This window comes from Urtica dioica, chromosome 7 (genome assembly GCF_054948205.1).
Source record: "Urtica dioica subsp. dioica isolate 48M chromosome 7, U.dioica_male_clone48M_v1_H2, whole genome shotgun sequence".
NCBI lineage: Eukaryota > Viridiplantae > Streptophyta > Magnoliopsida > Rosales > Urticaceae > Urtica > Urtica dioica.
Genome location: NC_142762.1, coordinates 28,868,033 through 28,895,949, shown reverse-complemented (window position 1 = coordinate 28,895,949; position 27,917 = coordinate 28,868,033). Strand labels below are relative to the sequence as shown.

At 34.8% G+C, this 27,917-nt stretch overlaps 1 pseudogene across 1 annotated transcript; it reads left to right on the top strand.

Annotated features, from left to right (window-relative positions):
* The first annotated feature begins 1,257 nt into the window (after nt 1-1,257).
* LOC149390684 (2-oxoglutarate-dependent dioxygenase 19-like) lies at nt 1,258-22,118 on the top strand (annotated as a pseudogene). Its single transcript, XR_016300148.1, has 4 exons — nt 1,258-1,567; nt 1,717-1,952; nt 14,856-15,190; nt 21,480-22,118. The product of XR_016300148.1 is annotated as a 2-oxoglutarate-dependent dioxygenase 19-like (transcript).
* Nucleotides 22,119-27,917: the final 5,799 nt, after the last annotated feature.

Genomic DNA, 27,917 nt, shown 5'->3' with positions numbered 1-27,917 from the left:
TTCATATTTTAAATATTAATGAGGGTAATTTGACCATTTTAAATTTATGCATGGTTGTGAAATTTTAAACTATTAGCGTATAAATTTACGAAAGTGGAAAATTAGAGTATAACGTGACGGTGTTTCATTGTAGGTTTACTCCCTAAATTATTTTACGTATAAATTTACGCAAGTGGGAAGTTAGAGTATAACGTGAGGGTATTTCCTTGTAGATTTACTCTTTAAATTATTTTACGTTTCTGTCAACGGTCGACAATATTTTTCATAATGGTGTGACGTGATCAATTCATTTGTGTGGCTGATTTTACACCACATATCAATATCCAGCTAACATAACATTTTATATATATATATATATATATATATATATATATATATATATATATATATAAAATGTTATGTTAGTTGGATATTGATATGTGGTGTAAAATCAGCCACACAAATGAAGTATATATATATATATATATATATAACATAACATTTTATATATATATATATTAACATAACATTTTATATATATATATATATATATATATATATATAAATATATATTATAATATATAAAGTACAGAAAGATGGACACTCACAAAATACTGCTTAGTGAACAGTGTTTTGTAATTTTTTTTTTAATTTTTCTTATATTTAGAAAAACGTTTTTTAAGACATAAGATATTGAATTTTAAATACAAGTAGTGTTCATTCGTATTGGTATTTTTTTTTTATCAGAAAGATAAAAATGTCATAAAAAAACTTTTAATACATTTATTTCAAATCTAAATATTTCTGGACATGTTTCTATATATTTCTTCCTCCATACTAAAATATATTAATTATTCGGCAGTAACGTGCGATACATATATTTCTTGTATATATAATAGAGTATGACTTTCTAGACTCGGATTATTAGAATGTTCAGTCTACAGTAATATTATTATTTTTCTAACCAAAAAAATAAAGATATTGAACCCATAGACACAAAGTACTGTTCATTCTACGGTATCATCGGGTTTTTTTTAGTCAGAAAGAAAAAAAAAAGTTTAAAAAAAATTTTAGATTCATTTTTCAAACTTAGATATTTTTGGACATGTCTTCGCATATTTTTTTTCTTTCAAATTAAAATATATTAATTATTACGCGCATGCATCAGGCCATTTGTAATATTATACAAGACATGATATCGCATGTAAAATCTAATAGCTTTTTTGAAACAATAATGTAGCAACCCGGTCTATTCATCGCACTATATATATCCACAACATCAGTGCCAAATACTACTACACCACTTGAGAAGAAAAAAAAAATACAATATTATTAGTCCTTGAGTCTTCCTATAAGCTACACAATGAAATACTCGTGTGTCAGACAACTTGTTGAGTCAGGCTTTTGTGCTTCATCTATTCCCCCCAAGTATGTCTACCACTCAAACAATAATTTAATTACTTCGGACGAATCTCATGAAGCTATACCAACCGTTGACTTCTCCATGCTCACTTCTCGTAACCCAGAACAACGGTCCAAAGCCATCGAAGATCTTGGCAGGGCGTGTAGGCACTGGGGTTTTTTCATTGTACGTGATAGTCGTATATTATTATTATTATTATTATTATTATTATTATTATTATTTTTGACCCTTTTCTTACTTCATGATGAGAGTGCCTGACCGAGTCAAAATTAAATGATGTCTTGATTTTTTAAAAATGGGAAAAAAATACTTAGGTCATAAACCATGGAGTACGTCACTCGCTAATGGATGGAATGATAAAAGAAAGCGGTGATTTTTTCGATCTGAAGGAAGAGGAAAAGCATGATTACGCGGGAAAAGCGCTGTTCGATCCCATACAGTGGGGGGCGAGTTTCGACAAGGGAGTGGACAAGACTTTGTTTTGGAGGGATTATCTTAAGATTCACGCTCATCCTCATTTCAATGCTCCAACAAAACCCTTTGGTTTCAGGTAAATATCTGCTAATCACCAACGTATTTTTTTTGTTTACTCATTCATGTCCTTCCCTATCACGTACACCATACTAACATTCGTTTAATACTTTCCGTAGTAATCATAAAATAATTGCTAAATAGGCCCTTTTGTCTGTCTAATATTCAAAGCAAGGATCGAAATACCGTTACCGTTACCGTTCCGAGCCTTCGAATTTACTGGTAACCCCCCGTACTGTAAAGGAATACCGGGGGAAACGAGAAAAAAAAAGAAACCGGTACCGTTGAACTTACCGTTATCGTAGAGGAATACCGTCAAATACCGTATTTACCGAGGGGAATTCAGAAAAGAAATATACAAAAAAACATACAAAGTACGTAGGATAAAATTCATAAAATTAAAAATATCTTAGAATATTTCAACACAATACGAAATTACAAACACAACAAAAAGTAAGTTTAATAATCAAAATGATAAAGTTCAACACAATCCACCAAATACTATTGTTCAACAAATTCAACATAGGAGGGATACAAATGACTACTCAAAGCGACCGTATGCAGCGGTCATACAGTAATCATACCAAGTCATATAATGAGCATATGCACTAAAGTACCTGTTCAAGTGATAGTCGTACTCATACTGAGATGAACCAACAGACATGGAGTGGAGGGGATAACCTGGAACTGGTTGCGCCGTTTCGGGAGCGTAACTTGATGCATAGGAGTCCTGGTAGTTGTAACTGGAAGATCCGTCATCATAAGATGACTCTGTGCCTTGAGGACCAATTGATACCGATCCGAAGTTGTAGGACAAGTCATCAACGTCATTGCTAGACGTAAATGACATGGCATCATTCATACCTCCGCCCTGACCTCCGCGCCCGTATCCTGAATAAAAAAAGGCAGGGTGATGAAGACGATCAAAATCTTCTTGCGATGGTGCGTATCCAAGTTGAGCACCGCCGACATCACCAAATGAGGTGCCTCCAGCAGTAAAGGAACCCCCAGACCGATAGGAACGTCCATCACCTCCCCCTGATCCACAGTCACCTGCACCTCCACCTGCTCCGCTTGATCTACGGCTTGAACCTCCGCCATCTGAATCCGAACTGTCTCCGGATCCGTGTTGAGGTTGGACGTCCTCGTTCAGCACTCGCTCCGGATCAACTCCATGCTCTCGAGCCGCTTCAGCTACTGCCGGATCCGGGTTCTGGTTGACGTCGTCCATGTGAACTTCGTCAATCCAGCGGAGCATTTCGTCGTCTCCCTCATTGCCATTCCCCGAGCGTTCGAAACTCGTTCGATGATATCCAAAGGATCCATCGGGTTGAGGTTGTTGTCGTGAATCCGAGTTGCTTCACGCAACTGCAACTTCATGTTGTTCGAGCAGAAAACAAGCTTCTCGAGTCTGCTATACGCTAGACGGTTCCTTTGTTTTGTGTGGACGAGGGCAAATGTACTCCAATTCCTCTCACAAGCGGAGGCGGATGAAGTTTGTGACAAAATTCGAATGGCCAACGTCTGTAAAGTCGGGGTCCAATTTCCGTAAAGCTCCCACCACTCACCTGCAATCATGTGACATAAATCATATCATGTAATTTCTTACCATTCCATGACATAGTTAATGCATACAATTCATCTCACAAGCTTACTTGCACAAAGGGTGCCTCGTGCCGAAACATCACTTCTTTGTGAGAAGTCCCCTCGAGCGTCTCGAAATGCGATTAACTGTAATTAGAAAATCAAATAAGACTCATATATTCAGAATGTGATATAGCTTGTAACAATTTATAGTTTTATACCTCTCTCCCAAGAGTTGACCCATCAAGATCCGGATGCAAGAAGTCGAAAACCTTTGTGACAGCGGCCATGTGAGTATTGTTCATGGTTATATCGGGGTTAAACAGCAACTTTGGATTTAGGAAGAAAGCTGCAATGTGTAGTGGATGTTCCATTTGAGTACTCCATCTGTGGTTAACGATGTCGACAACCCATTTCTTCCCACTCATCGCTTCCAACTTCTTTTTCATCTCGTGGAAGACGTAGAATAGTAATCCCATCGTGGGATGCACCTCAGTGTCCACTAATCGAAGAGTGGTGTACATCGGCTCGAATATGGCACACACTTCTTCCACCGAAAGCCAGAATCTGAGATTTAAACATGTCTCGGATATGGATGTACCTGTAGGAGTTGCACTCAATGTGGAATCATCCCACCATTGACTACTGAACATCGTCCTCAACGCAGCTCTCTTCTCTCGGAGACTTCTGAGAGCTAGATAGTTTGTGACAAATCTTGTTGCGTCGGGACGGATGATTTCACCTGGGGATGTCTCCCGTAACTTGGACAACACAGTGCCGTGGTTGTAGATGAACTTAGTCGCATCCCTCGCAGCTTTGATAGTTTGCTAAACACTATCTCTCTTCCCAATATCTTCAAACATCAGATCTAGACAATGTGCGGCGCAAGGTGTCCAGTACACATGGTACTTGCGTTGTAATTTAAACCCGGCACTCCTGTAGTTCGAACCGTTGTCGGTCACAACTTGGACGACATTCTGTTTTCCGATTTCTTTGAGCGTTGACCTCAATATTCCGTAGATGTACTCCCCTGTTTTCGTATGCTTTGATGCATCAACGGACTTTAAGAACACCGTTGCACCAGCACAATAAACCATAATGTTTATGATGCTCAGTCTGGTCGGCCCCGTCCAACCATCAGTGAGTATGGTGCAGCCGTATTTTACCCACCGCTTCTTTTGTTCTTCAAGGTAGTTCTCCGCGTCTGCCACCTCCATATCGAGGTACTTGTTATGAATTTCATACGGAGTTGGTATAGGAACGCCTGGACTAGCAATATGCCAATATACATCATGTTAACATTTCAAGAACACATGCGATTCGACAATATGAAAATAAATTACTTATCACGAATTGAGGATTACCCAGGTCTTGAGCGGACGCTATCATGTTTTTGAACTCATGCGAGGCGGCCTTACTCGCCGGCACATGTTGGTGAACAAAGAATTTTGTTATGTGTCTTCCGAGCCACGTTCTCTTCTTCGGATCCACGATCTCATCAATTTTTGTTTGCTTCGCACTCACTGACTTATATAATGACGGAGCAGCTGGTGGAGATTTTGCCGTAGAACCACTGCCGGGCCCCAACATCATCCGAGCCTCTCATTCCGTCTGCGCCGCCTCTTGTCTTAACCTCTTCATAACTGCTCGTAATTGCGCTTCGTATGCTTCTTCGTTTGATTCTTCCATGCCAACATTTTTAGTCAATGTCGTGCGAAGCGTAGATTCCAACGACTGTTTGTTCTTCTTTTTTACGACATTGCCTTGAAGTAAAGCTTGCATCTCTGTTTTCACTTCAGGAGAGACTTTCTCACAGAATTTGACACTCCTCGTTGGGTCTACATGGGCTAGGTGGTTTTTCATTCTCGTGATGCCGCCACCTCCCATAATGTGCTCGCAAAATATGCACTGGTGACCGCTACTTTTTCCGGGAATAGGTGTGCAATACTTCCTAGCTGGGTCGGGGGCCGACATTCTTGCAACTTGTAATCTACAAATGAACAAATAAAATTTACAAAATATCACTAACTAATTATCAACTTGTAATATACACAAACTCTAAAATTAAAATTATCAAATAATTCGGATTAAATCCAAAAAAATTACAAACATCAACACAAAATTTCTAAAATTAAAAACAAGTCACAAAATTTCTTCATAAATCAATAAACAAGTTCATCATAACCTTAATCATCACTAACTAATCACAAAATTATCAAATAATCCGGATTAAATCCAAAAAAATTACAAACATCAACACAAAATTTCTAAAATAAAAAACAAGTCACAAAATTTCTTCATAAATCAATAAACAAGTTCATCATAACCTTAATCATCACTAACTAATCACAACATTATCAAATAATTCGGATTAAATCCAAAAAAATTACAAACATCAACACAAATTTTCTAAAATTAAAAACAAGTCACAAAATTTCTTCATAAATCAATAAACCACTTCATCATAACCTTAATCATCACTAACTAATCACAACATTATCAAATAATTCGGATTAAATCCAAAAAAATTACAAACATCAACACAAATTTTCTAAAATTAAAAACAAGTCACAAAATTTCTTCATAAATCAATAAACAAGTTCGTCATAACCTTAATCATCACTAACTAATCACAAAATTATCAAATAATTCGGATTAAATCCAAAAAAAATACAAACATCAACACAAAATTTCTAAAATTAAAAACAACTCACAAAATTTCTTCATAAATCAATAAACCACTTCATCATAACCTTAATCATCACTAAATACTCAAAAAATTACCAAATAATTCGGATTAATTACAAAAAATTAGAATCATGAACACAAACCTTAAATCAACACTACATTTAAGTTCACAACTATCAATTTATACTTAATCTTCAAAAATTATCAAGAAATTTCAAGTTTTAAACTCAAAATCATCAAGAAATAAAATATGGCCGGGAAATGGACCGGGAAAGGAATTACCGGCGGGATCTGGGAGTTTTTGGCCTTCGGCGCGTCGGGAACTTGGCGAGACGGCGGGATCCGGTCGGGAAGCTGGCAAAATTGGTCTGAGTCGCGGCGGTTTTTGAGCCCCTGTTTCCCGTCCCAAATGAAGAATTTTTAGGGTAAACCGGGTATTTATACCCGGTTTTGTTTTTTTTTTTACTGGACCGGACCGGGAAGTGGGAACCGGGTTCCCACCCGGATCCCGGTCCGGTTCCCCCGGAACCACCGGAAAACTCCGGTTTTGGTGGTTCCGGTGCCGGGTTGCTCCAAAAAGGGGGAACCAGACCGGTTCCCGTCCGGTTCCCCCGGTTTTTCAAACCTTGCTCTATATATATATATGTGTGTATATGTATATGAATATTTGTATGTTTGAAATGAGTCATAGCGTTTTAAGCTATGTTTAGGTCTTAAACTTACTAGTCCTTATGATCAGCTCAAACAATAATAATCAGCTTTATTTTTAAAAATAGCACGAGTTTCATTTTATTAAAAAATAATAATTCATCAGTCACGAAGTAAATTAATTTAATTTTTAGTTAATTAAATTTAATATTTAATTTATTTATTTACTGTAGGTTTGGGAGACTCTTTTTTTAATAAAATTAAATTTTGACTAGAATATTAAAAAGGGTTAAATTTTTTTTTGGCTAATTGTAACAAATTCTTCTGATAAGAACTGGTGTAAGGGATTAAACTGAAAAAGTATAAATATAGTTGAACGTAGGTTTTAGTATCTAATGTATATAAATATCCATGAAATTAATAAGTATCATACGATAAGAGGTTAAGTGGATGAAAACATAACATCAGGGCAGGCTAAGTCAGTTGGTAACAAAATGAAGAGATATGTTTCGACTGACGGTGGACGCAAAAATGCTAAAAAATAAAGTTATTAAATTGTAATATAACGATAAGTTTTAATAATATATCGACCAGCCACCATATAATTATTAAATACTAGCTCTAGGCAGATACGAAGTGATGAACTCTTCTAGCTGACTAAAATTACTATGAATTTATAATATTTTGGATTACCTGTAAATATTTTAAAGGTCCATGGAGACATTTTATTTTTGTATGTTTTTGAGTAATATATACGAGTTTACAAAGCACATTATATCTCTACGAAACTAAGGTTAACTTCATTGTTTATACAAAACAAAGCACACGTTATAACATTTTACAATTTCTTTTAATCTAAATTTAAGTTTTTTTCACTTATTTTTATCCTAAAAATTTACGAATTAGCACCCCGAAATTTAAATTTGGAGTATAGCCCCATACGTGTATCACTTTTCTTTTTTATTCGCACTTTGGTAGCTTTGGGTTTACACAAACTAAAATAAACTTTTTATAAGTTTAAAAATTGGGAGAGGCTTAGGACCCCAATCTTTGTGTTTGCATTGTCGGCCATATGGTTACTATTTTAATATCAACTAGATCACCACGAAAGAAAAACTTGCCAAATCTCACTAGAGAATATCTTCATTTTAGTCAGAATCTGTAATTAGAAGGTAATAATGTAGTCGCGTATCAGCTTAAATTTCTTCTTCGCCGTGATTCCTTTCAATTTCTTGGCTAAATATTTTTGCTCATACAATTTCTTGGCTAAATATTTTGTTCTTATAAAAAAAAAGTTCAAATTATTGGTAGTGTAACAAATAAATATTAAATTTGTGATTTAAAGTATCATTAAATTATAATTTTGTTTAGACACTTTAATTAATCAAATTGTTGTTACTCAATGATAAAAAAAAAATTCTTTGAAACATGAAGTTACCTGTAATAACTACACCAAAAAGACGACTTATTGCTAAGTTCATGTATGAGATGAAGACATTTGTAGCATCTAGCTACTCTTTGTTTGAATCGCAGGATATGGACTTCTTTTTATTTACAAATGTACTGATTATTAAAAAAAAAAAAATGAGGCACATGGGAATGGTATACGCTCCAGCAGTTTTATCTTCTAGGGGACCATAAAATTGTGGCTCCTATAAGATTCATATAATCATTCATGTGTGCGTCGCTTTCAGTGTGTTTGAAGTCTTTGAGATAAGCTCTTTCCTTAAGGCTCCGTTTCGAACCGGAAACCGAGGAAAATGAAAAGACCTTATTATAATTTTTTTTTTTTTTTTTTTTTTAAGTAACAGATAATAATTTTCACAAATGTAATGGGTGACATCGGTGGTCCAGTTGCCAAAGAGCTGTTATTATCATTATTTCAGGGAAAAAAAAAAAAAAAAAAAAAAAGCTGTTATCAGCAGGGCTAGAAATCATTTAATTTGAAAAGAAAAGAAGAAATAATAATGTCTAACCAGGATATAACATTAACCAAAACCCTTTGATTCTGGGTTTTCAACCTAGTATATGAGAGGTCAATATCAGGATCTCATGATTATTTTGTAATTCTTTTTTGGCCTTGAATGTTCAATGTGACTTATATGAGAGAAGGTGGAGAGTATAGAGTGATATTTTCTTTGAGAAATTTGAGAGGAAAATCATACTCTTCAGTATGTAAGAGTCTAAAATGCCTTAATTTTTTTTTTTTATTGGTTAAAATTTGCAATTTTGAACTTTTATTGATAAAAATTAAATTAAGAATTTCGAACTTTTATCTTCAAAATAGTAGCTATAATTTCAAAGTTTAATGAGAAATCTCTAATAGTTTCAAAATTTTAATTGCCATTTCGAACTTTTTAACAAAATCTTCGAAGTAAAAGTGAAAGACTTATAATTTCAGTGAAAGACTTATAATTTATGGGTAAAAATCTGATGAACATAAAAAAAAAAAAAAAAATTATGATATTTTAGACTTTTTGCATAACTTTTAGGTTATTTTTGCAATGTTGTATTGCTGACTATTATGACTATCTATATATTTTGACTATTATGATTTTATTTTCTCAAAATTTATTCTAAAAAAAACTGACTATAGAGCAAAATGAAAGGATTTCGACTCTTATCACCCAAACCATTAAGCCTTCTATATAGTACGTGTTATAACGTCATTTTTCATTCGAAGAAAAGTGAGGCTTCAATTCAAAACAACGATATAAAAAGGAAAATGGTTTGACCCATCAAGACAAGATTTAAGCTGAAATAAAGTCAAGCCACAACCCAAGTCACTTGGCTCTTATATAAATATCGTCTTTCTCAAGGCACAAAGTGAGTTCTCTCTACTTCACATAAAAAATTGCGCTATTTGAAATAGAATTCACATGATCCCAAACGATTTTGGCTGAATTTGGACTTAGTTACACGTGGCTAAAAAAGACTACTTAGGGCTGAATGCATTCTAGATTCACAAGACCAAGTGAATCCATGCGGCTCAAATTCATCATCTATGAAGTCCTCGACAAAACTGAAATTCTGTTTAGCGAGAAAGACAAGATGTTGTGTCCGACAACTTACTTCAACACAAATAATGAATAGATAACAAAGAGTACAAAAAAGTAAGAGACATACAAATTGGTTACCCAGTTCGGTGCAACGTCACCTACGTCTGGGGGATTACAACCAGAGGAAATGATTTCACTATAATGTAGTCAATAGTACAAATAGGACTTATATGAATACAACAAACACCAATGCCCTAGAAACTATTACCACGAGTGATTACCAAGAACAGGGACTCCCCCTGATTTTGAGACCCCTCTCAATTCCACTCTTCAAGCACTCGCGTATGCTTGGTTGACTTCAATCTCAACGTACGTGAAAACTTCAATCACGTAAACACAAAATCCAAATCTCGCAAACACTCAGTCTTCTGGAATAGTGTTTAAAGAATAACACCGCTCTTAACAAAAAATAATTAGTTTCTCAATCCACCGATCGTGCACGTCTAGGAACCCTAATTCTTTTTGTTGAAGCGTCAAGACTCCTAAGGGGGGGCGCACGGCTTTTATAGCAGTCATACATCTCTGGAAGTAAATCTAGGGTTTCCTTACCTATACACGCGAGAAGATCACCAAGGAAAGTCTTCTGCGAAGCAATCTGGCAAAACATGAAACTTGCCAGAAAAACAGTCTGCGCACAAGAAGAATGATGTCTCGACAAAAGCTGAAGCATGAAGACCGACATCTTTCCTCAACAACTTGCACTAAAAAATAATGCTAACTTGAATGTACCAACAAAAATATTTTTGAAAGCCTAGATTTTTCGTATGACAAGTCGCACTGAAATTAGAAATTGATGTTATGGAGTCGTTTCATCATTGGAGAACAATTACATTCCAAAATAAAACGACATAATATACATACAATCGGCCACATTAAGATGGGGATTGAGCCCTGAACCTAAGTTAGAAAAGAACCTAAAAGTTAAAGTATCATCAAAGAGGATTGACCATGTGCTAGAAGGGCCGATCACATTCTAAAATGGTCGGACTTGTCCTAAGGGCCAATATCATCTTATGGTAGATAGTTCCTTCCTACTCAAGAAGAACTAGCAATGTTTGGTCTCATCCTAAGAGTTGGTCCCTTCCTAAAAGAGTTGGTCTTGTACTAAAGCAGTGGATCTCTCGTTCAAGAAGTTTTGATTTTTTCCCAAAGAGTCGGTATTGTTCGAAAAGGGTCGGTCCCCTGTAAATAGCTTAGTCTCATCCAAAAAGGATCAGTCTTAGAGGGAAAGGTCGGTCCCGTCATAGAAAGTAGGACCTGTCGTATCATAAGCGTCGGTACTTTCCTAGAGAGCTAGTTCCATCCCCCGTCTTTGGGTCGTGATTGTGACGACCCGACTTTTCGGACAGTCATGCTTAACTTAACTTTTAAAACTCTTTAGAAAAATTGAGGTAAATTTTTTTTTTTTAAACATAACTTGAAACATACAATTTGAGGAAAACTCAAGACATAAAATTTAGAACCACTTCATAACTCAATAGTAAAAATAAACCGAAATAGAATTTGCAATAATGGAGATTAAAACAAAAAATACGATTGTAAAAAAATCATAACTAAATTCATAACTTTAAAGAAAATGAAATGATCTTACGATGCATAACTTATAACCATGAATAATAAAACCTTCGGGGTTTGGATTAATTAAAACTGAAAGCAAAAGTGGAAGTCCTTTGTTTTGAAAATGACAATCATAACCCAACTCTCTCGCCATCGTCGCCGCTGATCCACCCTCATCTCTTGCTCATAGGTTGTTTACCTATAACACGGACGTATATACATAGGTGAGCTAACGCTCAGCGAGAAAAACTATACTCACAAAACAAGAGCAATAAATATGCATAACCAGCTATTAGTATTTCACTTGCTAAATGGTGACACATGATATCAAATAGTAAAGTCGACATATTTAATTCGGGGTCCCCTAGAGTAGTCGTATCAATTTCAGTGTACACTTTGGTAACGAACTATAGGGCTGCAATCTCCCATAGAACGTCTCATCTGTCTGATAAACTTGTGAGGAAATTCTCTAGGCGTGCCTTTGATTCGGCCCGAGAAGATGCTCTAGTTACCTACTTGGATCGAGTTGGTACGACCCTCTTATTTACTTGCTAATCTTACTACTTGATTACGTCAAATGCAAGAATAACATAAGTTATTGTCATACTTGATAACATGCTTAGAACGCAAAGAACGCTAACCTAGTTCGGTGTAACGTCATCTATTCTGGAGGGCAGTGTGCCTAGTTGAAAGGAAATTCACTAATCAATAAATAGTCAATAGTACAACAACGGACTTACATGAACGATCCCCGCTTCAAGGCCCATTTCCTATTATTACCCATGAATTCCAAATCAAGCACCCCTAAATCTGAGATCCCCTCAATTCGACTCTCAAACACTCTCCGAGTGTTTGGTATTCTTTGATGTCAATGTTTATGAAAACTTTAATCACGAAATTACAAAAACTAAAATAAGTTCTAACGCTTAGTTAATAAGAAGTTGAATAGCGTTCAGAGTATTACACCACAGCAACCACACAATTAGTTTTTCATTGCGCCGGTCTTGCACGTCTAAAAACTCTAAATGTGTGAATGAATGCGTCAGATACCACTAAGGGCAGAGACTCTCTTTTATAGTGGTCATACTCTAGAAGTCGAAGTAGGGGTTTCTTACACATTCATGCGGAGAAAATATATGTAGAAAGAACGCTAACCTAGTTCGGTGTAACGTCATCTATTCTGGAGGGCAGTGTGCCTAGTTGAAAGGAAATTCACTAATCAATAAATAGTCAATAGTACAACAACGGACTTACATGAACGATCCCCGCTTCAAGGCCCATTTCCTATTATTACCCATGAATTCCAAATCAAGCACCCCTAAATCTGAGATCCCCTCAATTCGACTCTCAAACACTCTCCTAGTGTTTGGTATTCTTTGATGTCAATGTTTATGAAAACTTTAATCACGAAATCACAAAAACTAAAATAAGCTCTAACGCTTAGTTAATAAGAAGTTGAATAGCGTTCAGAGTATTACACCACAGCAACCACACAATTAGTTTTTCATTGCGCCGGTCTTGCACGTCTAAAAACTCTAAATGTGTGAATGAATGCGTCAGATACCACTAAGGGCAGAGACTCTCTTTTATAGTGGTCATACTCTAGAAGTCGAAGTAGGGGTTTCTTACACATTCATGCGGAGAAAATATATGTAGAAAGTCTTCTGTTGACAATTTTCGCAAAACAGGAAACTTGCCGAAATTACAGTTCTGCGCATAGCGGCCAAGATGTCTTAATATATCCTGAAATATGTTGCAAGACATCTTGCCGAACAAACTTGCAATAAAAAATAAGCCAACAATAGACATAACAACAAATAGTATACAGAAAATCATTTATTAATAGGACAAATTTTTTAAAAAAAAAAAAAAAGAATAATTTTTCTTATAATGTTATTGGTATTCTAACATACAATATCTTTTATATAGTGTCATGGTTTGTGTATGGTCTGTCGGACATGTAATTGATACATAATACGTATATAGAAATAATGGGATATGTTTAAGTTTGAATTTGAACAACCACGCTAATTTAGCTTTTTTTACCTTGATTATTGCCTATTTATGAAACTTTCATAGACAAATAACACTTAAATAGATATGAAAGATGAGAGGTTTTCTCAAGCGCCGCTCCTTCCTATGGAGGATGAACGCCGCCGCTGGTGGCTAGCTCCGACTTAGGAGGAGCCTCTCATCGGCTATTTTTTTTTTCTCTTCTCTCTCTCTCTAATCTTTTCATATCCAAGCTCTTGATTCTCCGGCCGGCTCTGCTCCTATGGCAACGGTATTCTTTCACAGCCCTGCCACCGAAAGTTTAGCTTCGCTCCGACGACGGCTGACATGCTCCCCTTCCGTTAGTGGTTGTGTTGCTTCACTTCCCAATCTTGTCGCCCGTCTCTCAATTCCGCTCTGACGCTGTGGTGGGTGGGCTCATGATGGATATTGGTTGGTGAATTGAGGGATGTTCTCGTTTTCAATTAGTGGAAATAGTTATGGTTTTGTTTTTTATTTTTATTTTTTCATTAGTTGTCGTTTATGATATTGTGTTTGAATTATTGTCGTTTGTTCTCGTATTTCAATTATGGGTTTTTTTTTTTGTCTCGAAGACGAATTTTCCGTCTTCCAAATTTTTTCACTTGAGGTTTGGCTGTACAAGTTCTCGGACATCCTTTCTCGTCGTGGTTTGTCCTTGAGTGTTTGAATTAATCCATTAACCTTTGAGAGAGTTTTTCGAACGAGCTCGAGAGTTGCTAAGAATATAGTGTGTACAGTTGTTTATACACTATGTGCCATCAATCGAGTCTAGTTTTGAATCTTTTACGACGGTCCTATTTTTCTTGGGAAAAAAGTGTTCAGTATTTGTGGATCTTGTATCCATTATCTAATAAAAAGCCTCCTATTTGTTAAAAAAAAAAAAAAGATGTGAAAGACGATAAATTAACCGCTGTTTCTAAATTAGTTATCCATTATCTAATAAAAAGCCTCCAATTTTATAAAAAGCCTCCAATTAGTTACGTTTTGAAAAGAAAAAAAAAAATTAACCGCTGTTTCTAAATTTCTTTTCCGATTTCATACCTTTCATCGACTAATCACTTACGATATATATATAATATATACACGATAAAATTGCATGGCTATTTGTTCTCAACAATAATTACAACAATTATTTTAGTCTATATAGTACACCTCGCTTATTCTCTTTAATTAGCTGAGAACTATTAGGCAAAGGGAAGATTTTATTCTACACTTTTGTTATTTAAGAAACTACCGCCTTCTTAGTTTACTATATCATATATGTTTTCTTCCATTTACTAAACCTTTGTGCGTATTAAAATTAAAATTCGTTAAATGACACGTGGTCATCGTCATTCATTGTGATTGTGCAGCGAGACAATCAGAGAGTACTGCGAAAGTACAAGAGAAATCGGAAGAGAATTGATGAGAGGAATATCAAAGAGCTTGGGATTGGAAGAGGATTACATAAGCAAGAAGATGGGGATTGAATCAGGAGAATCTCATCAGCTTTTGGCTATGAATTCATACCCTCCTTGCCCCCGAACCTGACGTGGCAGTAGGTCTACCACCTCACACGGACCACGGACTGCTGACTCTGCTGATACAGAACGAAATGTGTGGCCTCCACGTCCTCCACGCTGGCATGTGGGTCCCAGTCGTTCCGCCTCCTTATTCCTTTCTCGTCAACACCGGAGACCATATGGAGGTACACGTACCTAAACATAGTTAATAATATTCAGGGCAGAAAAAAATAACGGAACAGGGTCAACCATCCACATTTAAAAATAAAATAATCACTCATATTTACACTTTCACATTGTTAGATAGTCACTTTTCAGTAAATATTCGGTAATTGACCAATTTGCTCTTTCATTAAAATAAAATAGTGATATATTTACGTCAATTTACGAGTGTAAATATTTGGACGTGGTCATTTACCTAATATTTAAAAAAAAATTATATAGCAGTGTAAAAGTGTATATATGACTATCCCTAATGGACCTTTAAAATTTTTGAGGTAAAAAGTTTAATTGAAATAAATATAATTATAATATTGAAGTAAGAGTAATAAATTTTTGACTTTTTTTATTTATTAAAACAGCTAAGAACTAAGGGCATGTTTGGTTGGTGAGTTTTTAAAGGAATGGAATGGAATGGATTATTAAAATTCATCATTGCTTCGTTTGGTTCATTTTTAAATGAAGTAATCATCATTATATGGAATGATCATTGCATTGATTTGATTCTTTATAAAATGGGATGAATGAACCATTCCATCCGGTAATGAAATATTTTTCCCAAATTAACCTTTTCAATAATATAATATCTAACCCAACAAAACTCAAAAGAAAAATCTCAGACAGAGAAAAAAAAACCCAATCCTCCGCCATTTTGTCGCCGACGAAACCCAGGATCTCGTGAAGAAACCCAGGATCTCTCTTGCATAATCTCACTCTCCACGTCATCTCTCAATGCTCTAACCGCCGACGATTTCACAAGTCGATGCGACCGCCGACGAGTTCACTGTCTCTGCCGGTGAAAGCGCCGATGAGTTCACAGCCCAATGCGACCGTCGAAGAGTTCACTGTCTCCGCCAGTGCAAGCGCCAACGATTTCAGTCCGATACGACCGCCGAAGAGTTCAACCCCTCCGACGGTGCGACCATCGACGAGTTCACCGCCTCCGCCGGTCGGTGCAAGCGTCCAACCCACAAGAACCCTAACTCGGAAAAAAAAAAACTCTCGTTGAGGACTTCAGCCAGAAAGAAAGGAAGAAAGAATGAGTCTTTTTTTTCTTTAACGGTGAGTCTGAGTTTTGAGAGCCCCTCTTTTTATCCAGGAGCGACATTAAAGCAAGCAAGAATGCTATGCTTTCATTTTTCTTTCTATATCCAGCCATGTGGCAGATTGGGGAAGATGAATGAATAGGGGTATTTTTGTCAATACACAATCCATTCTATTTTATTTTCTGAATGATTCAAAATATAAAACAAACAAATTAATAGTTTTTCCATTACATTCCTATTCTCATTCTCATTCCCTTTCTCATTCTCATTCAATTTTTATTTTTCAACCAAACATACCCTAAGAGTTATTGAAAGCAATAAAATAAATTAGAGTGTATACTTGTTGTGAAAATTATGAACGTTAGACATAATAGAATTCTTCTTATATCATTGTTATGAGAGGAGAAATTTTTTATTAGCTGATAAGTATCTCCCGGTTTTATTAATATTCAGCAAATTTATTTTTCCGTGATATATTATTTCGATTCCTATTTTTAGCTCACAATGAATAACATTTTAACATTTTTAAGATTCAATAATGAATAAAAAAAATTAAAAAAAATGGCCATGTTTGTTTTAAACATATTACTATTAATATCAACACAATCCACGAGTTCTAAACATATAACTAATTTTCTATTAACAAACAAACATAACATAAGAAATTTATTCTTCCACATACAAAAATAAGCATAACCCACAACTTCCAAACTAACATGGACATCATTGTGACATCAATCTTAATCATAAAAAATAAAAAATAAAATAAAAAACCTACCATGACAATTTTTTGGGATGTTGTGGAACAATAGTGTTAACGGTTTTCTTGTTCTAAACAAAGTATATAATTCCTTTTGTTGTTTAATGGTTAATGCCCTTATTTTGTTTACCCAAAAAAAAAAAAAGTGTTTTGACGATTTTTAAGGCGTGAATTGTTTCTTATTGAATTTGTTTGTCTATGAAAAAACAGACTTTTTGATGATTTATTATCTCATATTTATGTATTAACACATATAACCATTATTTTAAATTGTTTGAAATAATATTTATAATGTTGTTCGACTACATTCCCGAAAAATATTTCCAAGTTTGGTGTGCTTGTTAATAATAAAGAAAAAAAAAGAGCTTTAGAGATTTGGATTAGTTCTGGTCTGTTTTTAACGACTATGTTTGTCAATGAAAATAGAATTTTTGTCATTTATCATCTTACTATTTGTGTATAAAAAAGTAGTGTATGTTTGGAAAATTGTGTGAGAGTATCCTTAACTCTATTGTTTGATTAGGTTTTATTGATAGCTTTAGGTTTTATTTTTTTTTTATTTTTTTTTTCTTCTTATGGTTACGTGCCCCATGTTTATTAAAAAACAGAGTACGTGGAAAAACATCTTATTTTACTGATATTGTATTTTTTTTTTAAACACGGCCTTTTTCTTTTAGAGAAAACCAAATGGAATCTTAAAAACTTGAAAATATCACTAATTAGCTAAAAATAGGTATGACAATAATAAATCACCAAAGAATAATTTATGTTGAAGACTTCTCTTTTAAAAAAAAATGTAATAAAATCAAAGAATTATTGAATCAATGCACTCTTTTTTTTCGTGTTGGTTTCAGTTTCCTTTATTGTAATTCATATTGTTTTTAATTGGTCAACCAAATAATCACTTTTAATTCCACATAACGCTGTACAAAATCGAACAAAAAATCGAATAAAAACGATAATCGAATCGATCCAAAATCAAAACTTGGTGCGACATATACAGTATTACAATGAATACTATCAACATTCACACCGATTTTAGCTGCGACAAATGATGTTATAGCTGCGTTGAGAGAACGGGTTGAGAACACTCGATTATCACCTCTAGGTGTCTAAACGGGTCTAGAGATTCATTACCTAGTTAGCTAGGCCAATCAATGATATTAGCCACCTCAGTTCTCCAGATTACCACAAACAAAATTAAGCACAAACTTAGAATAATACTAACCAAATTATTTCACCGAACTAGATTGCACCCCTCCTATATGTTTAGCTACTCATAATTATGATTAAACAAAGCAATATGGACATGAGTATGAGCATAAACACAAGGAGATACATATTTATTGAATAATCCAAAATTAAAACCAAATCAACAAGAAATCCAAAGTCTCAATCAAGATGAATTGGAGTTATCTCAAATTAACGAAACAAGATTCAAGCTAAAATGGAAAAGATCACAAAATGGAGTTGAAGCAAAAATAATGATAAAGAGAAGGGACAAAAGGATAAAGCTATGGAGAAGATGATGGTGAAGAATATGATGAAGAGGCTTGTCACTAGCTCTCTCCTTCTCTTTCTTCTTCTTATCCAAAAAGCTCCAATGGCTTCTTCTCCCAAACCATCATCTCTCTCTCTCTAAAAACCAAGTCTAAAGTCTAATGTGTTTCTGACTTAAAACAAGAGTATATGGCTCTTCAATGGGTGTTTTTGAAGCAAGGTGAACCCTTGGATGTGATCCAAAGGTCAAGAATGGCTCAAAAACGCGAGCTTTAAAAAGCTGACAATGAACCCCCACGCATCGCGTCAAAGCAGGCACATGTCGCGTCGACTTTTGAGCAGCACACAACAATTTTGGATTGGTCATAACTTCTTACTCCGAACTCCGATTTTGGAAAACGAACATCTGTTGGTAAGATAAGAGAAAAATCTATTCAGTAATGGAAAGAACCAATCCAAAATTGTCAATTATGAATCTCCAAATTGTGAAGAAGGCGCTAAGTTTCTTATTTTGCTCAAACTTGTTTGAAGGTCTTTGAATCGTTCTACAATTGCTATATTAAGCTCCAAATGTTCTCTAGCACAACCTGAAAATTCACTAAAAACTACAAAAAAACATTAAAAAAAAAACATCAAGAACAAGTCTCGATTAACTCTCGAAAAGCATTGATAAGTGTGAATGAATCGCACTTATCAGGGGCATTGAGTTGTCTATTATTATTTGGAGATATTTGGATAGCCGCAATAGTTATCACTACAACAAATGTAAATGTCGTGGTTTTTTCAGTATAATTTGTTATATTTATATCTGATTTAGTGTACTAAATATTTTGAATCTTTAAATAACAAACTGATTTCCAATTAAAAGCAACACATAACTATTTTATTCTTTATTCTTGTTTACTAAAAAATTTCAAGGAAAAATTATAATAATTGAATTGGCTCATTGGTGATTCATTAAAAACTATACGAATTATGTTTATTTTGTAATAGACGAAACTTAAAAATGCTACTTTTCCTTTCTTTCCCGTACAAAAATGACCTATTTTTTGTAAGTGTTTTTAAATATATATATATATATATATATATATATATATATATATATATATATATATATATATATATGGTTTTGAAAAGAGCTGTAAAATAATAATCTTAAAAGTAGATACAGAAAAAGTTATCCTATAATTTTTATTAATTTAATTTTATGTGAATAATATTTTATTATTAATATGAGTATATTATAGCATATGATACTAATGATAAAAAAAAAGCTACATCCATATTAATACCAGAGGTTTGATTTTACTGTGGACCATAATGATTTTAATATCTATACCAATTTCTGTGGATCCAAGTTTATTGATTCACTGTTTATTAAAAAGATTAAACAAAGATTTTTTGTTATATTCTTTAAAATGACATATTAGACAAAATATTTTCATATACAAATATATATATATATATATATATATATATATATATATAATTGCACCTATTTTATTATTTTAGTATGCCTGGGATAATATATATATATATATATATATATATATATATATATATATATATATATATATACACATTTAAGTATGTATTAACTAAATAGGATATCTGATAACTACTAAAGTTTGTGTGGTTTTCTACTTCTTATAGTAGAATAAAATAGAGTATCTGATGTCCAAAGGTATTTAAGTATAATGTGCAAGCCCATATTATGTACTGTGTATAAAAAGAGTAGGTAAAGACTGTAAGAGTCTTATTTTTTGGTTCTGATTTTCAAGACCATTATAGCACAACCTAAAGCTCTCATAAGGCATAAGTATTGAAGTGATATAGCCAATTGAAGTTAATGGATTTGCAAAAATAGTTAAAAGGTTTTTCTAAAATAAGAAAATAACTAAAAGTACAAAAACGAGCAAGTACTAAATGTCAATCCCTCTATTCACCATGTCAATAACTTTAATTAACAAAGATAAAATACTTATGTTCAGATGTCAGTATTTTAATGGAAAAATGATATGAAATAGCCAATTCAAAATATGAGTATTGCAAAATAGCCATAGTTTCATTAGGTATAGCAAAATAGCCAATTGAGAGTATTACGACTTTTAATCCTGCCTCGATTAATTTTAATCCAACGTTCATAAAGCTTACATTCTGTCTTTATAGTTCGTTGAGATTAAATTTAATCTAGCCAAGATTAATTTTACTTGGGCTAGTTTGTTTATAGTTGGCAAACTATGACTATTTTGCAAAAGCTTAAGTTCTATTGGGCTATATAACCGCTTGACCCTATTTTAATTGACAGTGTCCCTGTCAATAAATTTTTTCTATTTTGTTAAATCTTAAAATTTTGACTCTTTAGAGTGAATTCAAAGTGTGTAGGTGTACCAAAGAGCAAAGACGATTAAAAAAAACTTTTGCATATGACATATGCTTGCAATGTGACAGGGACGGAAGCCAAAATTAGTTTTTATAAAACAATTCTTTAATCAAAATATTAAGTAACTAAGTTACTAAAATTTGAAAATTTTTTAAATAGTTAAACTTTTGTAAATTTAAATAAATAGCCGTTATGGTGATGTAGCATTGTTTGAGCGTTTTTAATATTTCATTTATGTCATTGAAGTCTAATGATTATTTACAATTATTATCGGGAATATTTATAATTATTAATGTCTTTTTGGCTTTGTTAATAAAGTCTTGTCATTATTTACTTAAAATTTAACAAATATATGCTATATGGAAAAACTTGAATTTTCATATGACGTCTATCTTTAATTATGTATATTATATACATATATATACCTATTATTATTATTATTATTATTATTATTATTTTTATTATTATTAAATTTATTATCATTTTTTAGAAATATTGTTATTATTATCATACAATATCACATTAGTATTTTTCGTGGTTCTGATGATAAACGAATAATTGATCAGATATTGACGAACGGAAAATACAAGAGTGTAGTGCACAGGGCAATGGTAAACAATAAGGCAACCCGAATATCGATCGTCACAGCACATGGACCGTCTCTTGACACCGTCGTGAGTCCTATTGAAGAGCTGAGTCATGAACCGATTGATTTAGAAACGACGGCGTACCGTGGGATCACATACAGAGCCTTCATAGAGCTTAAACACAGCAACCAGCTCAATGGAAAAACTTGCCTCGAAAGTCTTCGCTATTATAAGTAATTAATTGGAGGTCAAACAATTCAGAGTATTTTAGTTGGTAACTTTTACATGGAGCGTCGTATTTATATAATATTACGAAATAGATTTTCTAAGTGAAAATTAAGATTAGATAAGGCAGATAGAACGGTGAGCAAATAGTAATCGATTGGCCATATGATTTTGTGCTTTCATTTTTGCACCTTTTTTTTCCTTTCTTGATTATATTTTTTCCTTTTGGGTTCTATTTACCACCGAGGTCTTTAGCTCTCGGATTTCGTATCGCTTTCTTTTATCATCTATATTAGTGTTTGTGTTTTCGTAAGGTATCAATTAACAATTCGGCATATTGTGTATGGATGTTCTAAGTCTAAGATTCTACATAACATATTATCACTGTTCTAAGTCTAAGATTCTACATAGCTTATTATCAATGTTTTTGCCGATTGATTATGTGAAGGATTATTACAAGAGCTTACACACGTGTGTGATGAGGTGTTCGTAGTTTATCTTAGCTTGCAAAAGTCTTACCAATAAATACCAACTAGCTTGAAGTTCTCTATTTTCCTCTTTTTTTTCAAGCAATAACATTAGTCATTGAACTGGTTCGATTATTAAAAAGCTTCGCTCTTTCTTAATGAATATTCTTCTTTCCATGCCTCTCTCACTCAACTCTCTCTAGATCTCTCTCTTATTCATTTCCTTAAAGCTCATATTGCAGCCGCTACTTTCGCAATCTTATTTGTGATTTGAATTCAGAAGCGAGGGGGCTTCACATTTGATACCAAGAACCCGATCGAAAAATTTCACCTATCGTACAGTACCCTCATTTACATTCTCGCTTTTATTAGATTCGTCTGTACTCAGAGAAAATCTTGACTAAAAACTTGGAGTTCTCAAGACTGCGCGCTTGGAAACAAGTGCTCTTTGTGAGACAATCGTTGTAACATATTTTTGTTTGCCAACAGTTTGACACTACATAAGGGGGTAGAGTTGAATATTTATGGCCAATACAACTACTCTAACCGGAGACGTCAAAAACACCATTGGTGTCGATTCACACATCGAGCACCACAACCGCACTTTGCCACTTACTCCAGAGGAGCTTGCCAAGTACATGCCGCATCCCAGTCTGGCAGAACATTTTAAAGAGATGCAAGAGCGTCTCTTGGCATTGGCGGTAAGCAACAAGGAACTATAGGAGAACCTCAGAGCCAAAAGGGTAACTCTGCGAAGCGCGATAGTAATCCCTGATGAAGAACACTCACACTGAGCAGACAAAGAATGGATCAGGAGCCAAGGATTAAGAAATCTCGGAAGCACGCCAAAGATCGCTATGAGAGGAAGAAGATAGCTCGGATACAGACGGCTACCAAGCCAATCAGAAAAAGATTTATGATCGGTACCAACACTCAACCGAGAAAAGCAAGTCTCAGACCATGAAGAATCCCCATGAAAATTCGAAAACTAGAGATAGAGCTAGCACTAATGAAAATGACTTTAAGCAAGTAGAGCGTCAGATTAAAGAAGTGGCCCTAGCTCGAAAAGATTCGACTCCGAGGTTCGGAGATACTGCCTTCCCATTCACTACTCGGGTGTTATAGCACCATCTGCCAGAACAATTTAGGATGCTAAACACTTCGACCTATGATGGAAAGACCGATCCCGGGTACCACCTCGACACCTTCAAATCGTGGATGTTGTTGCAAGGAGCTGTACCTAAGGTAATGCGTCGAGCGTTCTCAATTACCCTTCCCAGCTCCCCAAAAGATGAGACCGAAAGCTCAAATTGAACTTGGTAGGTTCGTGGAAGCAACTAACTTTGAAATTAATGGAGCAATTGTTGGAATTGATCTAGGGTTAAGAAAAGATTTAACTCTTCGAGCAAGCGGCGAAAAATAAAAATTTTCTTTTAAACAAGTAAAACGATTTTACTAACCTAGACAAAGAGCTAGCACATGTTTATATTTAAATTAAAACTATTAAAGAGCATTACTCGTTTACTAACCTTTGTGAAGCTTGAACGTTGAGAAGACTTAGGAAGGTTGAAACGTTAGTCTCCCCACGCAACTCATCTTTCTTCGTTCTTCGGAAACTCGAATAACCACGAAAGTTTCTATCACATGAATCACTCGAAAAAAGAAGGAATTAGTGTATGGGCACTTTTAAACATGACGACTCAAGAACAAGTCTAAGAGCCGAAGATCTAAAACACTAGGTCAAATGTGGACCTAGGTGTCAAAACAAAAATGAAAAGAACTAGAGAGAGAGAGAGAGAGAGAGAGAGAGAGAGAGAGAAGGAGAGGGGGCGGCCAAGTGTTCTAGAGAGAGATGCTCTCAATCTCTAAAACTTTTAGGATGAGAAACAATGAGAATGAGGGCCCTATTTATAGGAGAGGAATAACCTTCAACAAGGTAGTTTCCTCTTCTATAGCATATCACATATTCATGAGCAAATGTTGCCTCTTGCTTCTTCCATTTGGACGTCCAACTACTTGGTGCAAGTCCTTGGATTTGTTTCCTCTTTTATCTTGCTTCTCCCTTGCCTATAGTTGCCGCCCACTTCAACTTCCTTCTAGAGGAATTTGTTTCATCTTTTTCTTTTGGCAAGTATCTTCATACATCAATGCACAAAATTGGTCTCTCTTTTCTCCTTGGGTTGGAAGGCCAAATACCTTCTATAAGGTGCTTCTAGATTTTCTTCATTTGTTCATGACAACATAAGAAAAACCCATTAAGAATTTTCAAGTAAAATTCCATGAAATGAAATTAATCTTCAAGGCCCAAATATATTGAAATGGCCGAGTGATATTTGTCATCATATGACAGTGTCAAAAAATTTATTGACATTCATTTCATCCTATGTCCAAAAAGACAAAAATACCTTTTAGACAATTTTCGTAAAACTTGTCTCGTTCTTGTTTTGACTTAGCTTCTAGTTTAACTAATCTTACTCGTTATGACTTGTGACAGTGATCTCATAGAAACAAAGCTTGAGCTAACACACTTGGACTCAAAAGTTTAGAAACTTTTTCCAAGTTTAGCTTAATGTCAACTGACTCCACTAAAGAGATGACACTGAGAATCTCTCAGTTCAAATAAATTTATTTTCTACTCAAGAATTTAACTTAATTGTGATGAGTGGATCCACGGAATATTATTTATGCTTACCCTTCATGAATATCATCAGTTAGTCGGAATTTACAAAATTACCATTTTACCCCTCTAGTTATTATTTTCTCAACTCCTTTGTTGCTTGTGAATAAGTTAGAAGCAATGTATTGACGAGGAGCTAACAAGTCACATTGATTCATCCAAAGGAGTCGTGACTCAATTTGGGCACTGGTCAGTTCATTTATTCACATTCCAATGAACAAAGCATGAGGTGATATACATTGCATTTCAGCAATCTTGTACATGAATTCCATATCTATGAGATCTTCACAAAGTTACTCATGACATCTTCATAACTTAGTACTTCACCAATAGGTCCTGTTCAAAATCACATAGTGAATCCGAACTCTGACTGTATCAAATGAGAATACGTAAGCTATGAAATGACATGTCTCATTTCAAGATTGAGGTAAGCATGATGCAATTCATACGTAGTGACTTCGAGACATAAGAGGTTAAATGGTTTGTTCTTATTCTGTCTCTAGAAGTGCACTGGTCAATTCAGTACCTTCAGAAGATACCTAGAAGAACTATAGAGTCTCCAACTCTCAATGTCCCATAACCAGACATCATAGATTCTCCTAACAATCGTACTGAGATCAATAGTCCTTTAATCCTTAGATTGCGAATATATTGTTTTAAGCAAACCATGAAGAGTTTGTTCATGCAAATCTACATTTGTCTCTTCATATGTTGTTAGGTTTGTTTAAGGACTAAAGACTATAGTTTATCATAAAGCTTCAAACAGATAAGGAAGAATGAATGAACGTTTCAACTTTTATTAATGATTTAGCATTTACAAGCAAGAGTCTTCGTGAGACTATATTACATCAAATGTACATAAATAGACACGACTACTCTTCTTTTGGGCACCATTGACAACAAACTCTCACTTGACTCAAAGAAGATGTGAGTAGTCCTTCATGCCTAATCTCTCCCGATGCTGGTCGAAGACCTTGTTCGCTAGGGCCTTGGTGAATGGATCTGCCAGGTTGTCCACCGTTGAGATCTTCTTCACCTCCATGTCTCCGCGCTGCATGATCTCTCGAATCAAATGGTATTTCCTCTCAATATGTTTAGAGCGATTATGGCTTCGAGGTTCCTTTGAGTTAGCGACAGCCCCACTGTTATCACAATAAAGAGTTACAGGCTCGTCGATGTTTGGAACGACTTCCAAATACTTAAGGAATTTTCTAAGCCATACAGCCTCTTTAGATGCTTCACAAGTAGCCACATATTCAGCTTCAATTGTGGAGTCAGCAATGCAAAACTGCTTAATACTTCTCCACACAACAGCTCCACCATTAAGGATGAACACAGATCCCGGAGTGGATTTCCTGGAATCCTTATCCGCTTGAAAATCGGAGTCAGTATATCCCGTCATAGTCAGGTTAGTACCTGAATATGTATGCATCAAGTTCCTAGTTCTTCGAATATACTTAAGAACATGCTTAACAACAATCCAGTGCTCGGGTCCAGGGTTGGATTGAAAACGGCTAATTACGCCAACTGCGAAGCAGATATCTAGTCTAGTGCAAAGCATAGCATACATGAGACTTCCTACGGCTGAGGCGTAAAGAATTTTTCTCATGTCTTCAATCTCTTGTGCAGTCTTGTGAGACTGGTCCTTTGAGAGTGAGACTTCATGCCTAAAGGGTGTTTGTGCCTTCTTGGAGTCTTGCATCGAGAAGCGATCCATCAACTTATCAATATAAGATGCTTGAGAGAGCGATAGAGTCCGGTTCTTCCGATCTCGAAAGATTTAGATCCCCAGAATGTACGCGGCTTCTCCTAGATCATTTATATCAAATTGCTTTACTAGCCAGACTTTAACCTCAGATAACTTACCCACATCAATACCTATGAGTAATATATCATCGATATATAGTACCAGAAACACAACCTTGCCTTCGTGTATTAACTTGTAAACACACGGCTCATCTATTGACTGCTTAAAACCGAAGCTCTTCACAGTTTCATCGAATCTAATATTCCATGACCTAGATGCTTGCTTTAATCCATAAATGGACTTAAGCAACTCACTAACCTTGGTCTCTTGACCTTCTTCCACGAAACCGTCTGGTTGAGCCATATAAATGCACTCGTCGAGATTGGCATTGAGGAAGGCAGTCTTGACATCCATTTTCCAGATCTCATAATCGAGAGCTGCAGCTATGGATAGAAGTATGCGGATGGATTTAAGCATCACCACTGGCGAGAAGGTTTCTTCATAGTCAATCCCTTCTTTTTTAGTATAACCCTTAGCCACTAGTCGTGCTTTGAACGTCTCGACGTTCCCATCCGGACCCTTTTTCTTCTTGTATATTGTGACAACCCGTCTTTCCGGACCGTCATACTAAGCTTATTTCTTTTATTTAGAAAAAAATAGTGGATAATTTTTTTTAAACATCATTTCATTTATTTGTAAAGTTTAGACTTTAAAATAAAACAACTTTGAAAATAACCAACATTTGAAATCTTACAAAAACATTTGATGAAAATACGAGAAATACTTAATTCGGAATTCCAAACTAAAGTAGATGGTTGGAATATTCAACGGAAATAAAACCATAAAAATTCAACTTCAGTTTTGCAAAACTAATTAAAGTTGGAAAGTATATAAAGCATAAAAATCTCAAACCGAGATTCTAGAAAATTTCGTAGCGGAAGTGTTTTAAATAAGCGAGCAGAACCACAACCCAACCCCTTAGCCATCGAACGCCGCTGATCCACCCTCCTTACTTGTTCATTTGTTGCTTACCTACAATACGAACGAATACACATAATATGAGCTAACGCTCAGCGAGAATAACTATGACTCACAAAAAAATATGAGTAATGCAATGCATGACCGATTAATTAGTGTTTTAGTTCTAACGGTGTCATGGTCTTTCGTATCATAAGTCTTATCATATTTTATTCGGGGTGCCCCTAGAATAGTCGTACCAATTTAAGTGTATACTATGGAAACGAACTACGGGGCTGCGACCTCCCATAGTTCGCACCATCTAATAAACATATCATATGAAA